This window comes from Myotis lucifugus, unplaced genomic scaffold, assembly GCF_000147115.1.
Source record: "Myotis lucifugus unplaced genomic scaffold, Myoluc2.0 scaffold_65, whole genome shotgun sequence".
NCBI classification, from domain to species: Eukaryota; Metazoa; Chordata; class Mammalia; order Chiroptera; family Vespertilionidae; genus Myotis; species Myotis lucifugus.
Genome location: NW_005871113.1, coordinates 4,099,635 through 4,111,174, shown reverse-complemented (window position 1 = coordinate 4,111,174; position 11,540 = coordinate 4,099,635).

Genomic DNA, 11,540 nt, shown 5'->3' with positions numbered 1-11,540 from the left:
CTGGGATTTTTTTTTTAAATATATTTTATTGATTTTTTACAGAGAGGAAGGGAGAGAGATAGAGAGTTAGAAACATCGATCAGCTGCCTCCTGCACATCTCCTACTGGGGATGTGCCTGCAACCCAGTTACATGACCTTGACCGGAATCGAACCTGGGACCCTTCAGTCCGCAGCCCGACGCTCTATCCACTGAGCCAAACCGGTTTCGGCTTGCTGGGATTTTGACAGGCGTTGCATTAAACCTATATATGATTTTGGGGAGAACTGACATCTTTGCCAGGTTGAGTCTTCCAATCCATGTCTCTCCATTAGTTTAGATTTTTATTTCTCTCATGCACATTTTGTAGCTTTTAGCATACAAGTCTGTACATGTTTTGTTAGACTAACACCAATATCTCTTTTCGTTTTTAGTGATTATAAAAAGTATATATTTATTTTTTTTATTGTTTAAAGTCTTACATATGTCTCCTTTTCCCCCCCGATTGACACCCCCCCGCCCGCCACTCCCACCCCAGTATCTGTGTCCATTGGTTATGCTCATATGCATGCATATAAGTCCTTTGGTTGATCTCTATCCCCCCCCCTCCCCCTACTCCTCATCTCTGGATCTATTTTTGTTCATCAGTTTATGTTAATCATTATATCCCACATATGAGTGAGATCATGTGATATTTATCTTTCTCCGATTGGCTTATTTCGCTTAGCATAATGTTGGTGTCCATGTGTTCATTTGATTTTTGTAGGCTTATTATTTGCTGAACTCACATATTAGTTTTAGGAATTTTTGGTAGATTCCTTGGGATTTCCTATATGGACAATCATGTCATCTGCAAATAAGAACAGCTTCATGTGGTCCTTTCTGATCTGTATAGTTTTTATTTTCTTTCTGTCACTGAAGAATTTCCAGCACTATATTGAATAAGAGCTGTGAGAACAAACCTTCTTGCCTTGTGTTTTGAGGGGAAACATTCAGTCTTTCATAATTAAATATAATGTTAGCTGTAGTGTGTGTGTGTGTGTGTGTGTGTGTGTGTGTGTGTGTGTGTGTATGTGAAGATGCTTTTTATCAAATCGAGGAAGTTCCCCTTTATTCCTATTTTCCTGGGAGTTTTTACCATGAATCATTATTGAATTTTGTTAAATACATTTTCTGCACCAATTGATATTATAGTGTGATTTTTCTTTCTTTAGTCTATTAATGTGGTGGGTTTTGTTGATTGATTTTCAATTATTAAACCTATCTTTTATCCTTGGAATAAACTCTATTTGGTCATGATGTACAGTTCTTTTTATATATTGTCGAGTTCTATTTGCTAATACTTTGTTAGGGTTTTTTTTCTATAAAGGATATTGCTCTGCATTTTTCTTTATTTTGTACTGAATTTGTCTGGTTGTGGTATCAGTGTAATACTAGCTTCATAAAATGAAATGGGAAATGTCTGCTGTTCTGTTTTCTGGAAGGGATGCATAGAACTGGAGTAATGCTGCTTTAAACATTTAGAATTATTCAGTGAAATCATCTGGATCTGGAGATTTCTTTTTCGGGAATTTTAAAATTACGAAGTAAGCCCTAGCTAGTGTGGCTCAGTGGATAGAGTGTCGGCCTGTGGACTGAAGGGTCCCGGGTTCGATTCAGGTCAAGGGCACATGCCAAGGTTGTGAGCTCGGTCCCCAGTAGAGGGCCTGTAGGAGGCAGCTGATCGGTGATTCTCACCATTGATGTTTCGATCTCTCATTCTCCCTTCCTCTCTGAAATCAATAAACATATGTATTTTTAAAAAGCAACAAATATCCTTTAAAAAATTATGAAGTAAATTCCTTTAACAGTTACAGGGCTTTTAAAATTATCTGTTTCATATTGGGTGAGTTGTGGTAGTTCATGCTTTTCCAGAAATTGGTCCACTTTGTCTAGTTGTCAGATCTGTGCTTGTCCAGTTGCTCGTGACATTCCTTTATCATTCTTTTGATGTCTGAAGTTTCTCTAGCGATATTCCTGATGTGGGTCATCTGTGTCTTCTCTCTTTATTTCTTGGTCAGTCTTGCTGGAAATTTGTCAATTTTGTTGATCTCAAAGACTCAGCTCTTTGTTTCAGTGGTTTTCTGTATTGTTTTTCATTTTATTAACATTTATTGCCCTACCTGGTTTGGCTCAGTGGACAGAGCATCGCCTGCGGACTGAAGGGTCCCGGGTTCGATTCTGAACAAGGGCACATGCCTGGGTTGCAGGCTTAATCCCCAGTAGGGGGTGTGCAGGAAGCAGCCAATCAATGATTCTCTCTCATCATTGATGTTTCTATCTCTCTCTCCCTTCCTCTCTGAAATCAATAAAAAAAATTTTTTTTTAAATATTTATTAGCCCTAGCCGGTTTGGCTCAGTGGATAGAGCGTCGGCCTGAAGACTCAAGGGTCCCAGGTTCGATTCTGATCAAGGGCATGTACCTTGGTTGCAGGCACATCCCCAGTAGGGAGTGTGCAGGAGGCAGCTGATTGATGTTTCTCTCTCATTGATGTTTCTAACTCTCTATCCCTCTCCCTTCCTCTCTGTAAAAAACCAATAAAATATATTTTTTAAAAAAATATTTATTCCCCTTTTCTCCTTGCTTTGGACTTATTTTGCTCTTTTTCTAACTTCATGAGGTCTTTTCACTTCAATTCAAGGCATTTTTTTCCATCTTTCTTGAATTTTCCTATTTGACTCATGAATTGTTTAGAAGAGTGTTTAGTCCAAGTGTTTAAAGATTTTCCTATTATTGATTTCTAGTTTGATTTCATTGTTGTCAGAGAATATACTCTGTATAATTCTAATTCTTTTTAATTTGTTGAAGTTTGTTTTATGGCCCAGGATATATCTATATTGCTAAATGTTTCATGGGCACTTGAAATGAATGCATACTTTGCTGTTGTTGGGTAGAGTGTTCTGTAAATATCTATCTGGTCATATTGGTTGATGGACGGTCGGAGTTTTACAGCCTGATTTTTTTCTACTAGTTTCATCAATTGTCAGATATCTTAATTTTTGCCTGTCTGGTAAGTAGAAAATTTTCTTATTGTGGTCTTAAGTTGCATTTCCCTGAGTTCTAGTAAGATTGAGAACCAAATTAAATATTCTCCTTCCTCCTTAATTACACTTTTAAAAACATGTCATTGAGACTTTACCAATTATTCAAGCCTATTGCTTTTTTTTTGTTTGCTTTGCTTTATTTTTGCATATGTAGTGACTACTGCTGATGCATCTGAATAGAGAGGCCAAGAATATGTCTGCATAATTCTCCTTGTGCATCTCCACCCGGCACATTGCCACAGCAATTAGATATATACTTCGGTCAAAAACCTCCATGACTCCTCGTTAATACAGTCCTAAGCCTTAGTCTGCCATTTAAAGCTCGTATGATGCGCTTCTGACTTAACTAATCCAGCTATGTCATCCCCTAGCTAAGTTGGTCCCTGCCTCCACACTTTTGCACATACCATTCCCTCTGTGCAGAATGTTCTTTGTCAATCAAAATCCTATTAATGCATTAAATGTGGCTCACATGCTCCCTCTATGGAGACTTTCTTGATCATTCCAACTGGAAGTGCCTCTTTCCATTGTCCTCTAACATCTGTTACATGATCTGCATGGCTTGGGTACTTAAGACACACATCTGGGAAACGGCTGGCTGGCCTGAGGTCAGTAATTCAGACCAGGACTGCTTCCTGGCTTGTAGGCAAAGTGCCTCTCCTTCACTCATAGAGTGAACATGATTACAATTCCATCTCAAATAACCAGCTTCACCAAAGGTGGCATATTAGGCAAACCCCAATTTGTTGAGCAGAAATATCACCTATGCAATAAATTTAGAAGAATGAATTATTTAGAAAGTTGGTAGACTCATGCTTAGAGTGATTTCTATATACATGTCAACTGATTGTGGGAAATGAACTCTTCTCTTAATAGTAAAACTACCGGAAAAAATGTAATTTTAAAATTTGACTTGTGTTATGGTGAGTGGAAGTGGGCAACACTCCTCTGAGTTTTGGATTTTGCTTCTTCAAGCTAGGTAATAGTTTCAGTAGGCTGTATAATTAAAAGGGCTTTACAAAAAACAAGTCTAGATAATGCCCTGTGTTACTTTTAAAATCAGGAATTCCAGGCAAATTTCACACAACCTATCTATATAAAAGTAGCTATGAATTTTTATGTCTCATATGAACACAATTTCATATACCAGGCAATTCCAGTCTTCATAAAAAAAACTGAAGGGGGACCTAGCCGGTTTGGCTCAGTGGATAGAGCATCAGCCTGAGGACCAAAGGGTCCCAGGTTCAATTCCAGTTAAGGGCATATACCTTGGTTGCAGGCTCCTCCCCAACCCCGGGCCCTGGTCAGGGCTCCTGCAGGAGGCAACCAATTGATATGTTTCCCCACATCGACGTTTCTCTCTGTTTTTCCCTCTCTCTTCCATTCTCTCTAAAAATCAATGGAAAAATATTCTCAGGTGAGGATTAACAAAAACAAACAAACAAAAAATAAATAAATAAAGGTGATTAAATTGTTTTTTTTAAAAAAACTGAAGGGGTATCAGTCATGATGGAAGGAGACTTGACTTGAGGTGGTGGACATGCAATAGTGTACAGATGATGTATGGTGGAATTGTGCACCTGAAACCTGTATAATTTTGTTAATCAGAGTCACCCTAATAAATTCAATAAAAAGGAAAAAAATCAGTCACCCCAATAAATTCAATAAAAAGGAAAAAAATCAAACTACAGAAGACTAAAAAAAAATAAAGATTCTCATCAAATTATAAAATGAAGCATTTATTATAGAAAAATTCAAAATAACAATTATTAATAATTAATAATAAACTATTATATTTAATTAATAAATAGTTACAATAAATAAATTAGTATTACCATTTTTATTTCCTTCACCCAGCAACACCTGCTGATACTATGGAAGAACCCCTGAGAGACTGTTCTAGATCTCTTTGGGTTCATGTTTAGGCAAGACTATTCCTGCTAGATTTTTTTTTAATGAGGAGTCTGTACCACCACCCCTCCCCCCCCCACCCCGGGTGACCCGGGACTTAAAAATGCTGATGGTCAGCAGTTCTTCAGTTTATTTTCAGTTCCACATGCCGTTCTTCAAACCCATTTCCTCTTGTTCTCTCCCCAGCAGAGGCAGAGAGGTGTTGGCCCAAACGCTTCCACAGAACTCAACCACTGCACCTAAAACCTGCTCTTCTCTGGTGTGAATCAACCAGGTGTTCTCTCCTTGGCATTTGAGTCTCATTTTCCAATTATTTTATCTCTTGGAGGTATTCCCTGGGGCCCTCTAAGAGGCTGAGAGCAAGGCATGTTTTTCCGTAACAACCAGCCCACTTGATCATTTGGCATTCTCATTCCTGATAGCGGGAGGCGGGTCAGATGGCTCTGGGGGCTTCCTTCCACTTGTGACTTTATGTGCCTCTTCGTTGGGCCTGGATACGATTCTACATAATAAGCTTTCCTGGCTGTGTGACTCAGGAGTGTGGTTCCTAGTGAAAGCCACGAACGGTAAAGGGAGTTCCAGGAATTTGCTGGTTACTCATTGGTGGTGGGTCAAGCAGGGAAAATACAGGCCCCTACCCACTTCCTAGTCACCTCTCCCACATGCATTGCAAAGGGGATGGTTACAAAGAACGGTCTGAGCGACCCCACATTGCCCCCTTGTAATGTGCTCCCTGGCAGGGGAATGCTCTGGGGATTATGTTTCAGGGAGCTCTGGCTTCATAGGGGCTGCTTCCCCCAGCGAAGAATGGGGCTCTAGGTAGTTGGGGGCTCGCCCAGGTTGCCTCCTCCTGGTTACCTTGTGTCTTTTCAAGGCAGCCACTTTTAAATGTGGTGTTGGAGCTGTGCATCGCTGCACCCTGGTACCCGGGAACCTGAGAGATGCAGCCACGTTGGTCCTGTGCTCCCAGCTGAACCCTCTAGAAGTAGCCTGAGCGCACTGTCAGGCCACTGCTCAGGCTCCGTAAATGGCCAGCTTTGGCAGAAGCAAGCGTTCAGGCCCTGGCAAGCTTTTGCAGAAAGTGCCTGGGCTATTCTGTCAAACATCTTCCCAAATTGGCCCTCCATTCTTTGCAAACATTCACCACCCCTTTCATTCATCTTACTCTTGTGTCATGGATTTTTTTCTTTTCTTAAGGTCATCTCTCTTCTCCCATCATTCAAAGGGTGCCTGAAACCACCTCTTCCTGGAAATCTCCCCTGACTAGAACAATGAAACCCTCAGCCTTCCTTCCACACTAACCACTCTCCAAGAACTTCCCCTTTGTTTCCACAGAATGTAAATGCTGCAATTTATTTATTGTTGAATGTGTTTTAAACAGATTCTCAGGAAGGACCTAACAATAGGTGATGCCTTCCGAGAAGTCCCATGGTGTCTCACTGATGTGCAAATGACCGCCACACAGAGCAGCCAACTAGTGCTGCTGCTATACATGTGGCTCTGCAGGTGGTTGCTCAGATCCTGAATTTCCACATTTCCAGTGGTACTGCTTACATGTGCAGCATTAGCCAGATGCTTCAGCAGTTAGCAACAGGTATTTACTGAGAACCTACTACAAGCTAAGCATTGTTAGATATGGGGGATGTAGTGCCCATTGAAAGTTTTTCAAAATAAAAATAATAATTAAAAAAATTATATATATATATATATATGTGTGTGTGTGGGTCTGTGTATCTCTATATATATATATATATATATATATATATCTATATATATATCTTAGAGAGAGCAAGAGATAGATACTGACCTCGATCCTGAGTGTGAATCATTGAGTGGCTGCCTTCTGCACGCCCCACACTGATTATCGAGCCCGTATTTATCTCTGTCCTCTCTGAAAGATATAGATCTGTGTCCACCTGTATCTAGAGAGGTCTATCTATGTGTACCTCCGCACAGACACACTGATAGATTTTAAGACTATTTTGGTGGCCCATCAATTTGATGACCCTAAAACCTAAAGGAAGCATGCTCTCTGTCAGATATCACACACTTGTATAGCCCCCAGCTCCACCATTTTAAATTTATGGGGTGACATTGGTTCACAAAACCATACAGGTTTCAAGTATACAACTTAACAAACCATCATCTGCAGTGTGCCGTGATTCATAGGTCGATGCTCAACCGCTGAGCCACACTGGCCGGGCGTACCACATCTTTTTTGTCCACTTATCTACTGTTTCACGATTGTGGCTATTATAAATAACACTGCTAACATAGGGTGCAAATATTCTTTTGAATTAGTGTTTCAGATTTTTGGGGGATACATTCCCAGAAGTGGGTTCTTTCTGTCAAAAGGCATTTTTTAATTTTTTGAGTTTTCCACAGTGGCTGCACCAGTATGCATTCCCAACAGTATGTGAGGGTTCCCTTTTCTCCACATCCTCACCAACACTTATTTGTTCATTTATTGATGGTAGTCATTCAGATAGGAGTGGGATGATATCTCATTGTGGTTTTAATCTGCATCTCTCAGGTGATTAGTGACACAGCATTTTTTTCACGTCTATTGGCCATCCATATGTCCTCTTTGGAGACGTGCCTACTAACATCCTTTGCCCAGTTTTTAATTGGGTTGTCTTCTTAGTGTTGAGTTGTATAAGTTCTTTATATATTTTGGAAATTTAACTGCTTATCAGATGTATCATTAGCAAATATGTTCTCCCATTCAGAGGTTTCCCTTTTCATTTTTTTAATGAGCTGGCCTGTGACTTGCTTTAATTAATAGAATATAGAAGTGATGTGCCAGTTCCAAGCATAAGCCCAAAAAGATCTGCAAGTTTTCTGCTTTTGTGGTTTGGGCAGCCCTGAGCTACTATTTATGGAATGATCTGTTACACAAAAATTGATACCTAAACAAACAAACAAACAAACTATAATTCCTGAAAGCAGAAGAGTGTATGATCTTCCAAAGTGGCTTCGCAATACTTTGATAAACCAAATATTTAAAGATTTAATAATCAAGCAGAGTCACGGTACCAACAGACCTTTTGAAAAACCAGCTCATACCAAGTTCTTGGTTTAAAACAATAACCAAGTGGTTATTTGCTCAGTTCTGTGATCTGAGCTGGGCTCAGCTGGTGGTTATTCTGCTGGTCTTGCTGCTGGTTGGCAGGAGGCTGGGTTCAGCTGGGACTTGGGATGGCTAAGCTTCTCTCTCTTCCCTGTCGTCTCAGGGCCTCTCCCTTTCGAAGTGGCCTCGCTCCATGATTTCTCCAGGTGAGCAGCTGGACTTCTTACTTGGTAGCTGTGGTGTAATGGTGAGGACATCCAGCACACACGGCAAAGGGCCTTTACTGTGTAGCATAGGGAGAAACTGGAGGCGGGGTTGGAATCACACGCCCTCACCCGATTGTGTACAGTCTGCAGACCCTTGGGAAGGTGTCAGGGTGTGTACGCTCTTGGCATGTTCCTGGCACGTAGGAAGTACTCAACACATGGTAATTATTAGTATTTTATTACTGTTACCTTCAGCAAATAAATTAATAAGATTGTATTCAAACATTTATAGGAAAAAATTTTTGTATAATTCTGGGGTTATAGTAAATGTTTTATATGCTTGTTTTAAAAAATATACTGCTTTAAACAATTGTATAATTCATACAATTAATGGCCTTTCACCCAATGTTGCTGCAATGTTACAGTTGTTGGCTTTACTTAATCTCTTCCTTTGGGTAATCTTTTATCTTGAATAAAAGAGTGGAATAAATTGTAACCTCATGTAGCTAGAACAAATCTGACATAGTTTGTTTTAGATATTTTTTTCAAATCACATTTATAGGGAGATATGAAATAAAAGTTTTCTGGGGGGAAAAACACACAATGGTTTCTGAGAATTCTGAGGCTCTAATGCAGCGGTTCTCAACCTGTGGGTCACCAACAATGAAAATACATCCTGCATATCAGATATTTACATTACGATTTGTAACAGTAGCAAAATTACAGTTATGAAGAGCAATAAAAATAATTTTATGGTTGGGGGTCACCACAATGTGAGGAACTGTATTAAAGGGTCGCGGCATTAGGAAGGTTGAGAACCATTGCATGTGATACCTTATCTAGTGAAGGGAACCACAGGCTTATCTGCACGTCCACGTCACCGACCTCTCCATAGTGTAATACCTTCACAGGCAACATGGGGTGAACTTGATCATGGTCCCTTTGTTGACACATCTCAGCTCTTCCTCCTGTTTTTTCTCTCTGACTTAGATAACAGCAGGGAGGAGGGGAGATGGGCAGAGTACCCCCAGCAAAGTAAGTCCGGTGTTTTGGGGGAGCGGGGAGGGCCAAGTCTGGGAGTGCTGGGGGCTAGGGGTAGGGTCACAGAGTCCATCACCCAGGCTGAGAGAGTGCAACACTTATTTATGTTTTTGAACTTTTGTCCCCTGTGAGTGTGAGACAAATGAGGATTCATTTTAGTTAGGAGTATTTCTCATCTGTCAAATCTGAAAATCTCCTTCAAAAGAATTGGGTTGGGGCTTATACCAAAGAGAAAATGCAAGTAAGTATTAAGATTTGCCAGTAAATTACAGGAATTTCTTACTGTTCCATTGGTTTCCGAAACCAGGCAAAACAATTTCTTGCAAACAGCTAATTCCACAGAAGTCTGAAAACCATGAGTTTCACTCTCATCTTCCCTTTGGGTGCCTGGAACCTCAGCAACAGTATGGATTCCCCCTACCCCTCCCTCTCCAGTCCTGGGCCTTTCCCTCCGCCCCCTCTCACTGTCACACACTGGATTCCCAGCTGCCACTGATGTCTCTTGTGACCAATGGCCGATGCTGGTGGGCAGGGTCTATGCTTTGGTTCAAGAATATCTATACACCTTAGCACACTATTCCGATTCATTGAGTATTTGTAGAACCAAAGGTGTGATTATAAAAAAATGATTTTAAAATATTGTTTGGAATGTGACTGGGAAGATCACAAGGCTCTGAAGCTGAGATGCGTGGGACGACCTGGAGCAGAGGTGCCCTACAAGTTGGCCACATGTCATTATTCTGTCACTGCCATCCCCTAATTTTTCTCCTTTTTTTTTTTTCTTCAGTCATCCCCTAATTTATACACTCCCACAGGAGCAGAGCTGGGTAGATATGGCATACATAGAGATCAGAGAGAATTCATACCTACACTTACTTGAACCTTTTTCCCTATCAAAAAAAAATTCTAATAGGGAAGGAAATAAAGCCAGATGTGTAGGTCACAGCGTCCCCTCTTACTTTCCTACTTGGTCTTCTAGTGGTGGTGCTCAACTGTAAAATGGCTTGAAAGAAAAGGAGCTTCGAAAGTAGAGACAAAGGCATGAGGGGGCTCTTATCTGGGAAAGAGCCACTGCACCAGCTGGTGCTCCAAAGGGCAGAGGTGGGGGGGTGCTGAGGGGCTGTTGGGGTGACTCAGGCAGCTAGGACCCTGAAGCGGTCACCACTGGCTGCTTCATGGAAGAACTAAACCTCAGAGGAGTTTGAAGGAACGAGAATGAAACGCTCAAGTCTCAGACACTAGGGACTAGTGAAGAGGGGCATGCTCCATCAAGGTGACATGAGAAATGGACAGAGAACTCCAGTGCCATCATGGCGGAGGAAGTGGCCACAGAGCCACACACGTGGGCAGCAAGGAAGGCCCTGAAATCCACTTGAGCCCAAGGGCATGGGAGCCATTCTCTGAATGGGGCTAGTTGAGGTGATGCTAGGCGGCCTGACCCTTCACAGGCATAGACATGAGCTGCAGCAGGGGACCCCGAGGAGCCAGGTCTCCCCTGGCTCCCCCAGGCCACCCAGAAGTCAAGGGAATGCAGCCAAAGGAAGGAAGGCCAGAGGCAGATCTATCTCTAGCATCACGGAGTCAGTCTGAGGGGTGTGAATGCCACCCTCTTCTCTGATCAGGCAGGGATCTGGGGACTAGGCTTCAAGCTCTAATAGCCAGAAAATGTGAATTCTAATTCAGACAGTTTTCCTAGTGATTTGCCCTCAGTCCTTTAAACCCCGCCTCCACCCCCATCCTCTACAAAAGTAAGCCCATCTTCTAAGCTGAATTAATAATGAATATGGCCCAGCCAGTGTGGCTCAGTGATTGAGTGTCAACCTATGAACCTGGAGGTCACAGTTCAATTCCCCATCAGGGCACATGCCTGGGTTGCATGCAGGCTTCAACTCCAGTGCGAGGAGTGCAGGAGGCAGCCGATCAATGATTCTCTCTCATCATTAATGTTTCTCATCCCTCTCCCTTCCTCTCTGAAATCAATAAAAATGTATTTTAAAAAATAAATCATGAATATGAATGCCACAAGTCATTTATGTCTGAGATTGTGACTTGGGGGAAGTGATAAGTTAGAAATTTGCAATATAAAATCATTCATTCATTCAACTAATATTAGCAAAGGGCCCATAGGGTACAAGCAATGTAGAGATACAGCAATGAACACGAGAGGACTCTTCAACCCTGAAGCTTCAAATAAATAAAATATTGATTTCCCCAAGTCCTTTCATATAAAATCCCCACAAACCCCTCAGT